At 42.7% G+C, this 15,181-nt stretch overlaps 2 long non-coding RNA genes across 2 annotated transcripts in view; one reads left to right on the top strand and one right to left on the bottom strand.

Annotated features, from left to right (window-relative positions):
* Window positions 1-36: 36 nt before the first annotated feature.
* Window positions 37-15,181, top strand: part of LOC307226859 — a 469,238-nt gene continuing 454,093 nt past the window's right edge. Inside the window, exons 1-2 of the long non-coding RNA XR_013843606.1 lie at window positions 37-2,299; window positions 10,123-10,458. This is a non-coding gene — a long non-coding RNA (uncharacterized lncRNA). The remainder of the gene's footprint in view (window positions 2,300-10,122; window positions 10,459-15,181) is intronic.
* Window positions 2,362-6,299, bottom strand: LOC307226920. Its single transcript, XR_013843698.1, has 2 exons — window positions 5,250-6,299; window positions 2,362-2,517 (listed from the first exon to the last, which is right to left on the bottom strand). It is a non-coding gene; the product is annotated as an uncharacterized lncRNA (long non-coding RNA).

Below are 15,181 nucleotides of genomic sequence, written 5' to 3'. Positions count from 1 at the left end.
GTGACGGAATTAGCATCTTTCCAGAGGGAGGCAGAAATCTCAGCAGTTGGGGAGCTTGGTCTGCTTTGCTTTGCATTTAGTTCTAGATTTTTTGAAAAAGAAGATACGCTTGGAAATCTATGCTAAGGGCCTGGACATCTAAAATCCACTTGCAAATATTAGCAGGTTTCCTATATGAAGACAGCTTTCTTAAAAGCCCCCGAGGTGGTTTTCTTATTGAGACCTATGCTATTAAAGCCCAATTGTCTGTGATTTGCATTGCTGCTGTTAGAATTTATCTGCCTTGTGCCATCTTTAAAAACAATGCTGTATTGGCTATAGGTCAATTGATTTGATACAATTTTATTAATTTGTTTGACAAAGATATGCTGCATGAAAAACAAGGGTGGATTTACTTTGGTTGGTTTCTATTAGATGCATCTGCTCAGAAACAAGCCCTCTTGAGTTAAATGAGATTTAATTCCTGGCAAGTGTGTACAGGATCAGAGCCTTCAAACAATTAATGGGGTAATAGAGCACTGCTTTTCACTCATAATCCTACTTATCATTGGCCTCTTCAGGTATTTTGCAAGCAAAGCTTTTAGTCAAAAGGTACATGGTTTTTGGTGTAATCACAGTATATTAGCTGTTCAAAAGTTCTGGCATTTTGTTCTCAAATTATTTGCTTCTCATTGTACTTCTAAGGGCCTGATGAACTCATCATTTCCTGAGTTTATAAATATAGTTCACATATTTTATTTTGAGCATATGCATTTCTGCTGAAACTTCTTGTCTCAGAATTGCAGCTCAGATTGCAGCATGGCTTTGAGCTGAACTCAGCATTTCATGAGGAAGTTACTCACAAGTAACCAAGTACTTTAGAGCTGCAGTTCTAAGCATACATGCCAGGAAGCAAGTTTCACTGAACTCTCGGTAGTGCTTATTGCTGAGTACACATGCTTATGAATAGACTGCAAAAGTTTAGGACTTCAGTTACATAGAAGTACCGGTATTTGGTCAAAAAGTCATTCTTGTTTTTGCTTGGTTGACACCTGGTGGAATTCCAGTGCTCTCAAGTGATTCTGTTTGTGTTTCCGTGCCACCTTGTGGTGAACTTGGTGAATGAACTGCAATCTATAGACACATTTCATTGGAATGGGTAGACCTTGTGTGCCTGTAGCATGTGCCAAATTTTATGTTATGTGCCCAGAAAAGTACACATATGGGTTTTTTAAATGGATGTCCTAGAAATGCATATATTTAATACTATTTCACCATATAATACTTCTCGGTACTTCAGACCTTTTCTCTACTTTAATAGGTTTTCAGCTGTGTTGCCTTTTCTTTTTCTTTTTCATATTTCCAAATAATGTAGATGGACTTTAATATTGTATTGAATTACTATGTCTACACCCAGAGCCCTTTGCTTTCATGATCCTATTGGAAACAGGCAGAGGGCCTTCTTGGTAGTGGCGCCCTCCCTGTGGAATGCCCTCCCTTCAGATGTCAAGGAGATAAAGAATTACACAACTTTTAGAAGAGAAATGAAGGCAGCCCTGTATTGGGAGGTTTTTAATGCTTGATTTAAAAAAATATTTTTAGATATGCTGTAAATCACCCATAATGGCTGGGAAAACCTAGCCAGATCGGTAGGGTATAAATAATAAAATAATAGTTGTTGTTATTGGAAATTCCATTGCTGTATAATAATGCTGGGAAAGAGTATTATGCCGCCAGGGAGCACTAACTTAGATGTCTTTGATCTGCTATGGCTTTTCTGGAAAGGAAACAAACTACAGTTCTGTGTTACCTACTTAGAAGCAAGCCCCATTTAATTAAATGGGAGTTAACGCTCAGGTAAGTGTGCATATGGTTGCAGCCTTAGTCTTGAAATAAACAATTCTGATAGCTAGACAGAGGCTGGGTGTGGAGCCTAAAACTAATTCAGAGGCAGAGACAGGGAGGACAAAAGCAGTAACCTACCCTGTGAAGTGAAAATAAAATGAAGGAAAGCAAAACAAAATTGGAGGGGGGGGGGCGAGGAATAACAACAGAAGCAACCCCATTTTCTGGTCGCTTTGCAACCCTAGAAACTGTTAGTATTTGTAATGCAATTTCAATGGAAATGTATTTCACATTGAATAAATGATGTTGTGGAAAGAAGGTGGCAGTTGGAAACAGGCAGTTGACAGTTGTGAGTTGCTTGGTTATTCAGTTCCACCTTGACTATGAAGGTGAGAGGGTGTGGGGACTTCATGCAAATGCTGTCTGGAGCAGTTTGTAAATAATACTACTTGTTCAAATGTTGCCAGCCCGACAAGTAAGATTTATTTTCAACTATTTGTATAAGGCATACATTTTTATAAAAAAATCACAAATAGCTAACAGAAACAAGCCTTGTTTATATGTTGGTGATGTGAGTATTAAAGGGAATATTCATTTGATATTTCTTGTTACATCATAGGTTGCCTATATTACCATCATAGTCCTTATATTAATGTATATTCTGCCTTTTTCCCAGCCCGGAACTCAAGGTGGCTAACAGATAAAAATACAAAACCAAAGATAAAACAGAAAAGAGAATCATTAAAAAGTAACTAGACACTAACAGAATTAAAATGATATAAAATGATCAATTAAAAACCAGAATAATAACAAGAAAAACATCACAATGCCAGCCCTTTCCTTAAAAACAGTCAGTTCCTAAAGGCCTGTTGGAATGGAATGGCCCTCACCTGGATATGATTCAGCCTACAAAACTGTATTTTAAATAGTACTGTACATCTGTACAAAACATTTTTTTTTGTTATTTGTGTTAGCTACAAATGTAATCCAAGGTGCATGTGGAAACATCACATCTCTGCTCTTGGGCTTCAGATCAAACCAATTCACGTTCCTCAAGTTGGTGAGGTCTTGCTTAACAATCTTGATTCATTTCTCTGCCTATTTCTTTCTGCTCTTTACAGCAAAATCAACAGATAGTGAATGATGTCAGCTGGTCTTAGCTGGTGGTGCCAGTATGTTTGCTATGATTCAGTTAAATATGTGACAGAGTTGCTAAGCCTTTAAAAGTTAAGTAGAAATGGAAACTTCAGAAGGTGTGGCTTCTGCCCCTGCTGTAACTAGGTTAGAGAGGAGTGGTTAAGAGATCAAGCTGTGAGCCAGGAAGTGCCTAATTCAAATTTCACCTATGCTACAAACTTGCTCTGAGGTTGCCTTGGGTAAACCACTTTCTTCGAGTCTCACCTGCCCCAATCTGTTTTGAACATGGCAACAGTAAACTTAAAATTTCTATATTTAGTCATCAAAACATCTTTTTCAATCTTTCTGGCCATATTATAGGTTAAATATTACTTAAAATTTATCATTAACAAGCTCTGGCAGCTGTGTGGGTCACCTTAGTCGTACGAATGTGTCTTCATAGAAAATACACATTACCCAATAAATTGTTCATTTGAACTTTTTGTGTAGAAGGGGAATGAAAAAGCACCATTTGTTGCACACCTGCCCTCTTAAGTTGTAATAGTGTATTTATGTGCTGCTTATAAATTGTCTTTCAGGGGGGATTTTAAAACATTTCTATTTGCTCAGGCATTTAATGGCTGACAACCCTGAAATCACTAACTGAGATAATGTTTTTAACTGTTCTTTGAATGCTAAGAAAATAAAAAGAGGCTGCTGGATGAGGCCAACGGCCCATCTAGTCCAACATCCTGTTTTCACAGTGGCCAGTCAGATGCCTATGGGAACTTTTAATCAGGACCTGAGGAGCACAAGCGCACTCCACCTTACTGCAGTGTCCAGTATCTGTTATTCAGAAGCATACTACTTCTACTCTGTTTAATCCTCTTTTAAAACCATCCTGGTTGGTGGCCATCACTGCTTCCTGTGCGTTTGACTATGTACTGCATGAATAAGTACTTTAAAAAAAATCTGTCCTGAAACTCAGCAGCTTCATTGGATGTCAATACATGTTATGAACTTCCAGGCCTTTTCTCCCCAGCCGAAACTCAGCTCTCAGATGAGCAGTACAGGGCTGAGCTTGCTGCCTCAACTCAAAACGGGTGTGTGCGCCATTTTGAGCAAGCGCCAGGGCACGTAAGCATTTTTAAAGCTTCTATTCCTTTCTTCCTTAACTGTTGGGCACTCATGAGAGAGGCAAAGGGCGTTTCCCAGGAGTATAGCTTCTCTGGGAGCTGAACTTGCACCAGAAAAACCGGGAACCGTGCTATTGAGCTCTGTGGCCTCAGCCTCCCAACCTTTACTTGAAGAAACTGAAGTAACACCAAACTGAAGTGTGTCACACACACACACACACACACACACATCTTTGTGGAAAGTCCAAAGTTCGCAGGGGGGCAGTTCCGGCACTTTTTTCTCTACCTCACCCTACTGCCACTGCACCCTGGGCATAAGCTTTTCTGTCTATGAGACCCCTGCCTTCAGCGGCTTCAGTTTACTCCCCACTCAATTGCATCTGCCACCCCGGCCTGAAATTTCCCCTCCCCTCAATCCTGGGCCCTTTCACCCTTCCTACATACACCTCCTCCCTGAGATTAAGCCTCACCTGCCACCTTTCAAACTGCCTTCCCTTCAGACACAACAGTATAGAGACCTCACCATTGTCTAAACCGATTGACAGGGCCTCAAATCCCTTTCACACAGCCCTCCCTGAACATGCTGGCCTGGGGGATTTTCCTGGCCCCAGTTGCATGCTCTGCCCCTGCATCTACAGACCTTCCTATGGACCCTTCATTTGCAAAGGAGGAGGAGATCTCAATTTTATGGCTGAATATAGTTGTATTCGCGACGGGGTGAGCTCCTGTAGCTTGGTCCCTGCTCCTGCCAACCTAGCAGTTTGAAAGCAGGTCAAAGTGCAAGTCGATAAATAGGTACCGCTCCTGCAGGAAGGTAAACGGTGTTTCCGTGCGCTGCTCTGGTTCGCCAGAAGCGGCTTAGTCATGCTGGCCACGACCTGGAAGCTGTATGCCGGCTCCCTCGGCCAGTAAAGCAAGATGAGCGCCGCAACCACAGAGTCGGTCACGACTGGACCTAATGGTCAGGGGTCCCTTTACCTTTACCTAGCAGGAGGAAGAAGCATGCACCACCCAAGCCCCTGCCCCCTGACTTCCCCCACTCACCCCCACACCTATCATCTCTCTGTCCCTTTCTTCTCTGCGTGCAGATGCTTGTGTGCGTGCGTGCGTGCGTGCGTGCGCACACACACTTCCTGGAGATCATATCTGCAGACAGGTCCTATAAATACTTACTCAGGGCCCAGTGTCTCTACCTGGGCAGTTCAGGCAAGCAGAGTGAGGTGGGGATGCAGCCTGGAGAGGTGAAGTCACAAAGCTTTGCCCACTGACATCAGGGTCAGCCTGCCTGGCCTTAGAGACACTGAAGTCATAAAGCCTGTCCCACTGACTAGCCCCTTTCTGCCTGGATACCACAGCTAGCTCAGGAAGGAAACCAGCCTGGTCTCATAGACGGTCACTCAGGGAGCTCACAATGCCTTACCCACTGACATCATGGACAGCTCAGGAAGAAGCCTTTCTAGTCTTGTGCTGATTTGCAAAGCCCTGCACAAGTTGGGCCCAAAACATGATTCCGTATGATCTCAAAAAATTGTTTCTGCATTACTGCACAGTGTCCATTTGTAAACATATGTAGGTAGGTGGTTCCAGCAATAGGGAGTCAATCCATTCCACACCAGTTCAATTATTTCATTGGGTGTATATCAAGATCACAGTCACCTTCTTTGTTGACCTGGGACATACAGAGGGAAAGGCATGGATAACCTGTTCAAGGGATGTGTTTTCAAAGTAACTACACACACCCTAGTGGACAGCAGGAGCTAGAGTCGATCTAGATGGAAAACAGCATGTTGAGGATAAGCATGAAGTTCCAGATGGAGAAAAACCACACCTTTGTGCTACAAATAATTTTGTATATACGCAGCCTATGTTGTTTGGGAACCCTAAGTTCCTCTTTATAGATGTGACCAAAGTAACACAGTGTACAGCAACACAGAAGTACCTCCAACATTGCTTCTCATAAGATATGAATGAGTCATAGATTCTCCCTCCGTCTTTCAAGAAGTCCAAGGATTGCAGACTGAGATTAGTCTCGCTTACTACATCTTACATAACATATGGAGGCACCAAGGTCTAGTTTGTACAACACAGCAAGCCTTGGGAAGAGAAAAGCAACTTGTTCTTGGCTACAGCTCATGGTTACTGAAGAGAGAGCTTAACCACAAATCCCAGTTTGGAAAACATGCTAAGTCAAACCTTCAGTTAGCTCAGTGCATCAAGAGGACAAAATAATAATAATAATAATAATAATAATAATAATAATAGGCTGGAGGAGGAGCAAAGCAGCCACAACCTCCTCCCCAGAAAGATGTACATTTGCAGGTAATCTGCCATGTGAACCGTGACCCAAGCCTATATTTCCTTTAAAAATTCCTTTTTATAGCCCCATGACCTTAAGAGTCGATTTCTGTCATGCGAAGTGCAAAAAACATGGCGCTGTGGGTTAAACCACAGAGCCTAGGACTTGCCGATCAGAAGGTCGGCGGTTTGAATCCCTGCGACGGGGTGAGCTCCCGTTGCTCAGTCCCTGCTCCTGCCAACCTAGCAGTTTGAAAGCACATCAAAGTGCAAGTAGATAAATAGGTACCACTCCAGTGGGAAGGTAAACAGCGTTTCTGTGTGCTGCTCTGGTTCACCAGAAGCGGCTTAGTCATGCTGGCCGCATGATACGGAAGCTGTACGCCGGCTTCCTCGGCCAGTAAAGCGAGATGAGTGACACAACCCCAGAGTTGGTCACAACTGGATCTAATGGTCAGGGGTCCCTTAAACCCAACCTGAAAGTGCTAAACCCAAGACTAGGCCAGAGTTCTGCTACATGGCATTTTTATGCAGGAGCTGCTCAAATGGCAGACTTGGACCTTTTAGTACTCCATCGCAGCAGTTTCTCATGAAGTGCTTTTCATGGGCAAAAAACATGCAATAGATCTGGATTGCGTGTGGACTACATAGAAAAAACAAGTTTTCCTTCTCTATTGGTTCCAGAATAAAGTGCCATCTGTAAGCGCAGCCATAGTTACTTTTAAAAAACACTTTCTGTAGCAGTTTGGAATGCAGACACATGTTGTAGAGATGCCATGCATGCCTGTGCAGACATTTTGAAAGAGACAAAAATTTCATTGAGGATTACAAACTTACAACCCTTCTTGCTTGCCTTGTTTGTACCCTGTGGGTTTCTACATCCTCCACAGTGATAGGTGTGACGGCATAGAATACACACACACACACACACACGGTACTGGAATGCAGGTATCTTGTATTTTTAAAATGTTGAATTGTGGAAGAAACAAGTACAAGATGCCCACACTCACTGTGACCTCCCTCATAACTCTACACACTTGTTTTCTTTTCCACTTCTCTCTTTAGCATAAGATGGGAAACTGCATTGGGAACTCTTATGCTATAAAGATAATGGGAAATGTTGGCTTTGTTTCCAATCACCTTCCTTCGATAGATTCAGCAATCTCCCTACTCCACCTAAGCAGTTTGGAACTGCTGCTTAAAGTGCAAATTCTTATTTATTTATTTATTCTGCTTTAGACTTTAGAATATTCATTTATACAACCTTAAAATATCAATGACTTCCCTTCTTCTCTTTCCATGGTTCGTTTTGCATAGCATAAATCCCTGCATATTTTATAGAACCTAAACCATTCAGTATTCCATTATTACTTCCATCAAAACTTATTTACACTGTTGAATTTATCTTAATTCTGCCAACATTTTCAAGTGCGCACAATTTCCTCCCATATATTCAATAAACATTTTTCCAATCTTCTTTAAACAAATGTTCTTCTTGTTCTCTTATTCTATAAGTTAGACCTGCAAGCTGCACATATTCCAACAGTTTAAGTTGCCATTCTTCTTTTGTAGGGACCTCACTTGTTTTCCATTTTTGGGCTAACGAAACACAGGCCGCCATAGTAGCATATATAAATAACCTTTTTTGACACCTGGGAATTTCCATCTGAATTATCTCCAGCAAAAAGGACTCTAGTTTGTGTGTGTGTGTTTTGGAAAAGTTCTTTAAAACGTTTTTTTCAATTCATTATATTTATATTTGTTAATTATAATTTTATTAAAAGTGCAAATTCTATTGATATCTACTCAGAACCAAGTCCTGTTGATTCCAATGGGGCTTTCTCCCAGTTAAGTGTTTATAGGACTTCAGCCTGAAGTTATTTATTTGTCTGAGATGGCTTCCTTACTCAACATAATTCTGTGCTGTGGCTCATGGGGGTAGTGTTTGTTGATGGATGACTGGCTCCTGCTAGCCACCTCTTCCCTTCCCAAAGTGCCAAGAACTGATGCTCAGCTGCACTGAAGCATTTTAAATATGGAACAGTCAAAAGTTGGGCAGGGTTAAAACACAGCTGATGGTGGCTGACCTGTTTACTGTAGGAGGACTCATTGCCAGGAATTATCATGATTTAAATGGCTCTATCAGAATATTCTCCAGTTCTGATGTTGAATGTTAAAGCCTTTCTGTGGGAAATATATACCGAGGGACAAAATAGAAAAGATCAATATCAAACTTTTGTGACTGACCAACTGTTGCCACCATAAAAGTCATTCTGAACCATTTTAATTGCTTTCCCCCTGTCTCATTAAACAATTGTAGTGTTGCCTCGCCACCTTGTGGCAAACTCACAAAACTAATATTTCTCGTTCAACTCACACCACTTAAGATTTCATTGTACAGCGTGATGGAATAATGAGAGTGGAATAAAATATATTTTTAAAACTTGCAATTTGTGCAGGTTTTTTCTGCATAAAAAGATCATTTGCTGGTTTCTAAATAGAATAGATAAAGGGATTTCATGTTAATATATATGTGTGTGTGTGTGTGTGTGTGTGTGCGCGCGTGCGTGCCATTTATTACTTGTGCATACTGCCACCTGCTGTTATACTGTTATACTAAAAACAAATTGTTACATTTTGAATTTGCCTACCCTGCTTTCCTCCATATGTTACTGGACTCAAATTCCCACCAGTCCCAGGGATGCTGGGAGTTGTAGTCCAGCAACCTCTGGAGGGCAGTGGTCTGCTCAGTGCTGGTCTCCTCAACTTAAGCCTGGAAAGTCGATCTCCAGATTTAAAGACATTTTACTGTACTTGGAAGGAAACTCCAAGTCACTGGATCTTGCTTCCAAGAGGACATTGGATCAAGTTACACAATTCCAATTTTACAAATGTGGAACATGAAACTATGCTGCAGCAACTTGCCAAATGCAATTTTATTCATTTGAATCCTACCTTTAAAAGTGCCTCTTCTCAGACCGACTCGTTTATGACACATGTATGCTGGCCTTAGGGACGCGGGTGGCACTGTGGGTTAAACCACAGAGCCTAGGACTTGCTGATCAGAAGGTTGGCGGTTCGAATCCCCGCAATGGGGTGAGCTCCCATTGCTCTGTCCCAGCTCCTGCCAAGCTAGCAGTTCGAAAGCATGTCAAAGTGTAAGTAGATAAATAGGTACTGCTCTGGCGGGAAGGTAAACGGCGTTTCCGTGTGCTGCTCTGGTTTGCCAGAAGGGGCTTAGTCATGCTGGCCACATGACCCAGAAGCTGTACGCCGGCTCCCTTGGCCAATAAAGCGAGATGAGTGATGCAACCCCAGAGTCGGTCACGACTGGACCTAATGGTCAGGGGTCCCTTTACCTTTACCTTTATGCTGGCCTTAGCTTTTGGGACTCGTCTGCCAGCTGTACTAGACAGGGATCTAGCTGGGAGAAGGGGATGTTGTTCTGCTATCTCCTTTTCCCTGCTGTGTAATACTAGGGAGCCATTGCAAGGTGAAGATGATGTCTTAGACTCCACAAACGCCTTGCTTCTCATGTTCACCTTTTCCTTGGGGAAGAAAAAACAAAGAGACCAGGTGAAGCCAGAGAGTTCTCAGGCCAAGTCTACTTGCAGTGGTAACTGCAATATTTCTCTATAGATTGCCCAGAACAAGGTAGCTAGCACTCTTGTTAATGAAATTAAATAAACACTACTTTCTGGAACCCAGGGTGCAACTGGCTGAATACAATATAGATTTTTGTGTCTTGCAGATCAAGATAACAAGAGAGAAAATCCCCTTATTGTGCTAAGTAGCGGAAAGCTTTGAAGAGTAGCAGAGAAGCCATATAAGGTTTGCATTGTGACATCATCTCATCATTATAACTGCCTACCTAGCTTTATGACATCAACCTATCTCTGAGAGCCAGTTATTTAGAGAAAAATCTACTGTCATATTCAGCTGAAAACTGCCTCCCCTGGAATGCTGTCTCCTACTAATGCCACTTTCAGGGGCAATAAGCTACCACAATAACTGAAATATCGCCTCTCTGCATATAGCAAGGCCCTGAGATCATCTTGTGGTGTCAGACGGATGGTGTCATGAACAGGTAGGACAATGGGAAGGAGGAAGTAGATCCTGGAGTGGGGTATAGCTGGGACTGGGACACATTGGGCAAGCTGGGGGTGGTGAAGGAGAGGTTGGCGTAGGAAGTACTCATGGGGTGATAGAGGATGGCAGGGGGATGGGGGTCAGTGCACAGGAACCAGAGCAGTAGGGCCCATCAAGAGAGTCAGAGAGACTCCTGTCTCCACAAACATGGCAGACTGAGGTATAGGGAGCAGTGGAAGGTATGCTCAAGGAGAATGAGACTGGCAAGGGCCCACAGCCCAGCTCCTTAGCTGTCCAGGTGGGGCTCACTAACTCTGGGAGGAGGTGTGTGATTCCTTAGCTGGAGTAGGCTCAGAACAGGTGAGGGTCACATGCCTCATCAAACCCAGATGCTGCAATCAGCATGTAAGGTATAAAACAGCCGCAGAGCTCAGGTGCTGTGTCTGCTCAACTGCCCATGTTGATGGACCTCAGCTTGGAAGCACCAGGATCTCTATGGGACTGTGCTTTGATTTGGACTTTGGACATGTGGATTGACCCTGCATCGGGAGCTTGACATACTGATTTGCTGCCAGGTAAGCCGGGGGTTCAAGACAGGTGGCAACACGTGGATGGGTCTTTTCTGCAGTGGCCTCCCATTTGTAGAATGGTCTCCCTTGGGAGGTTCAGTGGGTGCTTTCATTATCTTCTTCTTTTTTGGTGATCACTCGTAGCCAAGTAAGATTGTCTTCCATAAACACGGTTTTAAAAGTGAGTCCGTAAGTGACCGTGGAGCCAATTCTGGAGCCGCAAGTCCTTCCACAGTGTCCCGTAGGTTTCTGGGCGGGAGTTGATCATGGTGAGGGTTTATCAAGCATGCCTTCCTCTTAGCATGTTTCTACCTTTCGTCCCGAGTTCGAGTGTCTTCAAAACCTGTGAGACCTTTGGTGAAGGCTGTTCTCCAATTGGAGCACTTACAGCGTTTCCCTATAGGTGCCAGGCAACAACCTTCCTCTTCAACCAGGCCTTTCAAAATGTGTTGTGGTTGGGGGGATTATTGGGTTGTCTTTGTTTTTATTATGTATCATGTGTTTTAGTATTGTGATTTTGTGCTGCGAACCGCTGTGAGATCTACGGGTATAGGGTAGTATACAAAACTACTACTACTAATACCTAGGGGGAGATTTTAAGCAGAAAAAAGACAGGAAGAGTGCTTTCCAGATCAAGGTCTCACAGCTTCTTTCTTCTAAAAGTTGTATAGTTACTTATCTTTTTGGCTCCTTATCTCCTTGGCTCACGTAACTCCATATCCAACATTTCTCAGATGTGTTACGGAAAAATCTAGGTGCGAGGCTGCTCAGTCACCCAGCTCGTTGGTCAGAGCCCACGGGTCCCTGTGGAATAAAGGAAGGAGTCCAGCCACCAACCAGAGCAAATAGCTGTAGACCAAAGTTTAGTGCGCAACAGGTTCAAAGAGGAATTTTGAATCCTGAGGATGGGGTGACAAGGACTTTTAAAACTTTCCCACCATATCCCAGAGTATAGTTCGTACAGCATTATTGCTACATCATTGCTACATCACTGACATGTCACAAAAGGGGAGGGGTAGACAGGGGTTACACTAGTTAAACCTTGGCAAACATGTCCAGACAAGTCCTTGGTACAAGATTAGCATAAGCAGACATGTCAGGGCAAGACCCAGGTATAAGATTAGTATGGGCAAACACCTCTGAAGTCCCACCACCCAAAGTACAATAGAACTTCCTTTGCATGTCTGGACCCCTTGGCAAGTCTGGTGATGGGATTAGGCTTCTCTTGGCCAACAATCAGCTTAGCAATTGTCACCTCTGGGCACTTCCTGGAGTCCCTTTTCCAAGGGCAAAATAGCGTTGGAATGGAGGAAACTGGCAAAGGAGTTGATTTTATATGATTTTTAAAGCTAGGTAACTTCCCTGAACTGTCAAGTCAAAAGGATGCATTTATGCATAATATCTGTAACATTTAACAACTTTAAAGATGTCCCCCCCCCCGTAATTTCCATAACAGATGAAAACAGAGATACTCTAAGGAAAAGTAGGGCATTCTAGAATCATATCAGAATGGTTTCTGTAAATCCAAGACTGTTCATGGAAAATAGGGACACTTGGTGGGTCTGGTGTACTCTGTTCTTCTTGATTTCCAGTTCTGATCTGTAGAAAAGAGGACAATTTAAAGCTAAGGAATCAGAATACCTTGTGAACAGCCCCATTCCTACTCCTGCTGCATGTTCAGGCAGTGTTCTTTTATACTTTACTGCATTTTTGTAGAATCACAGCAGCTATGGGGGATATCGATACTCCTCAATGGGGGCAGACAGTATAGGAGTTTGCTTTTGCTCTATGATTACACTTCTCCATGTGATGTTCAGCTTGCGTCGCGTAGGCGAGTCGGTTTGGCTAATCGTGTTCCACAAGGGGCCACATTGCTAAGGTCTGCCGATCGGCTCCGTCCAACACCCCCCCCCTTCACCGACTTGCAAGTCCAAGTCTTCACTCCAGTCCGCCAAGGAAAGCTGTTTCGCTCTCACCAACTGCCACTGCCCGTCTGGAACCACGATTGGCCAACCCGACTTGCCTACGTGACGCAAACTGAATGTTCTCAGTGTCTTATGACATAATGTAGCCATGAGATTACATTAGCCGCAAACTTTGCAGTACTCTCTCAATTTAATTTAATTGACAATTGACAAAAATAAAATTCTAATGATCCCTTGATCCCTCAGACTCAAGGAAAACAAGTAATTTGTAAGCAATACTGCATTTGGGAATATCTGGGTGTTGTGATTGTATACACCCCCACCCACATCAACCATGTGGGATCTTAACACCAGCATTCCACCCAATACTCTCTCACTCTGGCTGATATGAACTGCTCAAGGTCTCACGCGGATGTTATTGCAGACTTCTGGCCTCTGGAATTTTAGATATTCTCTGCCGTTAAGTTAGGGCTCATCATGAGATGGTAGTGATGCATGGTTGATGACTGTTAGCAATATTGTCAGGATACAACCATCTAGAGAGTTTTAGAGGCTTCCTCATGGGACTTTTCCATTTCCTTAATTCTTGCTACAAGGACTCATCAAATGTGACTTCCCTTTGCGACATTTGCCCTTTCCAGAGCCTCCTTTTCTGTGGTGGTGCAGATCTCATTGCATTCATATTGGTGGGGGAGAGACCAACCTCAATATTTAGTTCACCCCCTATCACCCCCCACTCTCTGCAAAGCAATTAGTTCCTTTTTGAACCTATATACTTAAAAAAAGAAGTTCATATACTGAACCTTTTTGAACCTATACACTTAAAAATGCAGTATTAACTAGTATTGAGTGCCACCTTGTGGTTGAAGTCAGGTAAGACTTGTAAGTAGACCAATTTCTAAGAAGCACTGTGCCTAACACTAGAACAGAATAACCACATCAATGAATACAACAGAAATAAGCACATTTCTCCTCAGTCTGTTGCGTCTAATCCTGCAAAATGATGTATTCTGCCCAGTATTTAACACTTCAGTTTGAATCAGAGAGCTAAATACAAGGTATAATATTCCTTCTCCCCACACCCTTAGTGTTGTGAAAAACAAAATCAGCATAATATAGACTGTGACAAAAGTGATCTGGCAAACTTGACAGCTGGGCCTGAGAAGCTGTCTGTCAAGTGAGAGTGAGGGATAGACTCCTTAATAGAATCTAAGGGTGGTGTTGGGCTCACTGACATTTTGGACTTGTTAGCTGGGAGAGAAGGCAGTCAGTCCAAGAAACAGAAGTTAGATTATTTCCTCTAAGCCTTTTCTTGAAACATGCATAATTCTTATGGCCCTTAAATGACTACTGGAGTAGGAATAAGGTAGCTAGAAATTATAATTAGTTTGTCTCTCTTGGTTTTGAGTGTAGGTACACTATATCCTTATTTTTCATCTGCAAACATTTGAATCAACAGTGGTACCTCGGGTTAAGTACTTAATTCATTCCAGAGGTCCGTTCTTAACCTGAAACTATTCTTAACCTGAAGCACCACTTTAGCTAATGGAGTCTCCTGCTGCTGCCATGCCACCGGAGCATGATTTCTGTTCTCATCCTGAAGCAAAATTCTTAATCCGAGGTACTATTTCTGGGTTAGCAGAGTCTGTAACCTGAAGCGTATGTAACCCGAGGTACCACTGTATAATGAGGGATGCTCCATTTGGGGAGTTAAGTGAAACTATAGTTTGCCTCCTGTTTGGAGAAAGCTTTCCCTGCCATCCTCCTCTGTGACATCTTACCCTTGACACAACCTCCTACTCCCAGCCCACCTAGAGCAATGTGCCCAAACAGGGCAGTATTAATTCAGTCCTCTGTATTAATTCATCAGAGTCTTAATGATTTTTTAAATCTGAAATATCATAATCATATCTGAAGAAGTGTGCATGCACACGAAAGCTTATACCAGAAAAAACTTAGTTGGTCTACAAGGTGCTACTGGACAATTTACTATTATTATTATTATTTTTATTTCGACTGCGTCAGACCACCATGGCTACCTACCTGAATCTGAAATATCACGTCTGTTAGATTTTGCAAAACAACTGTATGAACAGTTTTCTCATTTGCATTTTGGCAATAGAAAGAGTAAGCACAATAACTTTTTACATTTGTGAACAGGTGACTGTATTATTACCTAGCGTTTTCCAGTACACTTTCTGTGAAGGTTATCCAGGACAGCTAATAA

This window comes from Podarcis cretensis, assembly GCF_951804945.1.
Source record: "Podarcis cretensis genome assembly, chromosome: 11".
NCBI lineage: Eukaryota > Metazoa > Chordata > Lepidosauria > Squamata > Lacertidae > Podarcis > Podarcis cretensis.
This window is presented reverse-complemented; position numbering and strand designations above follow the sequence as displayed.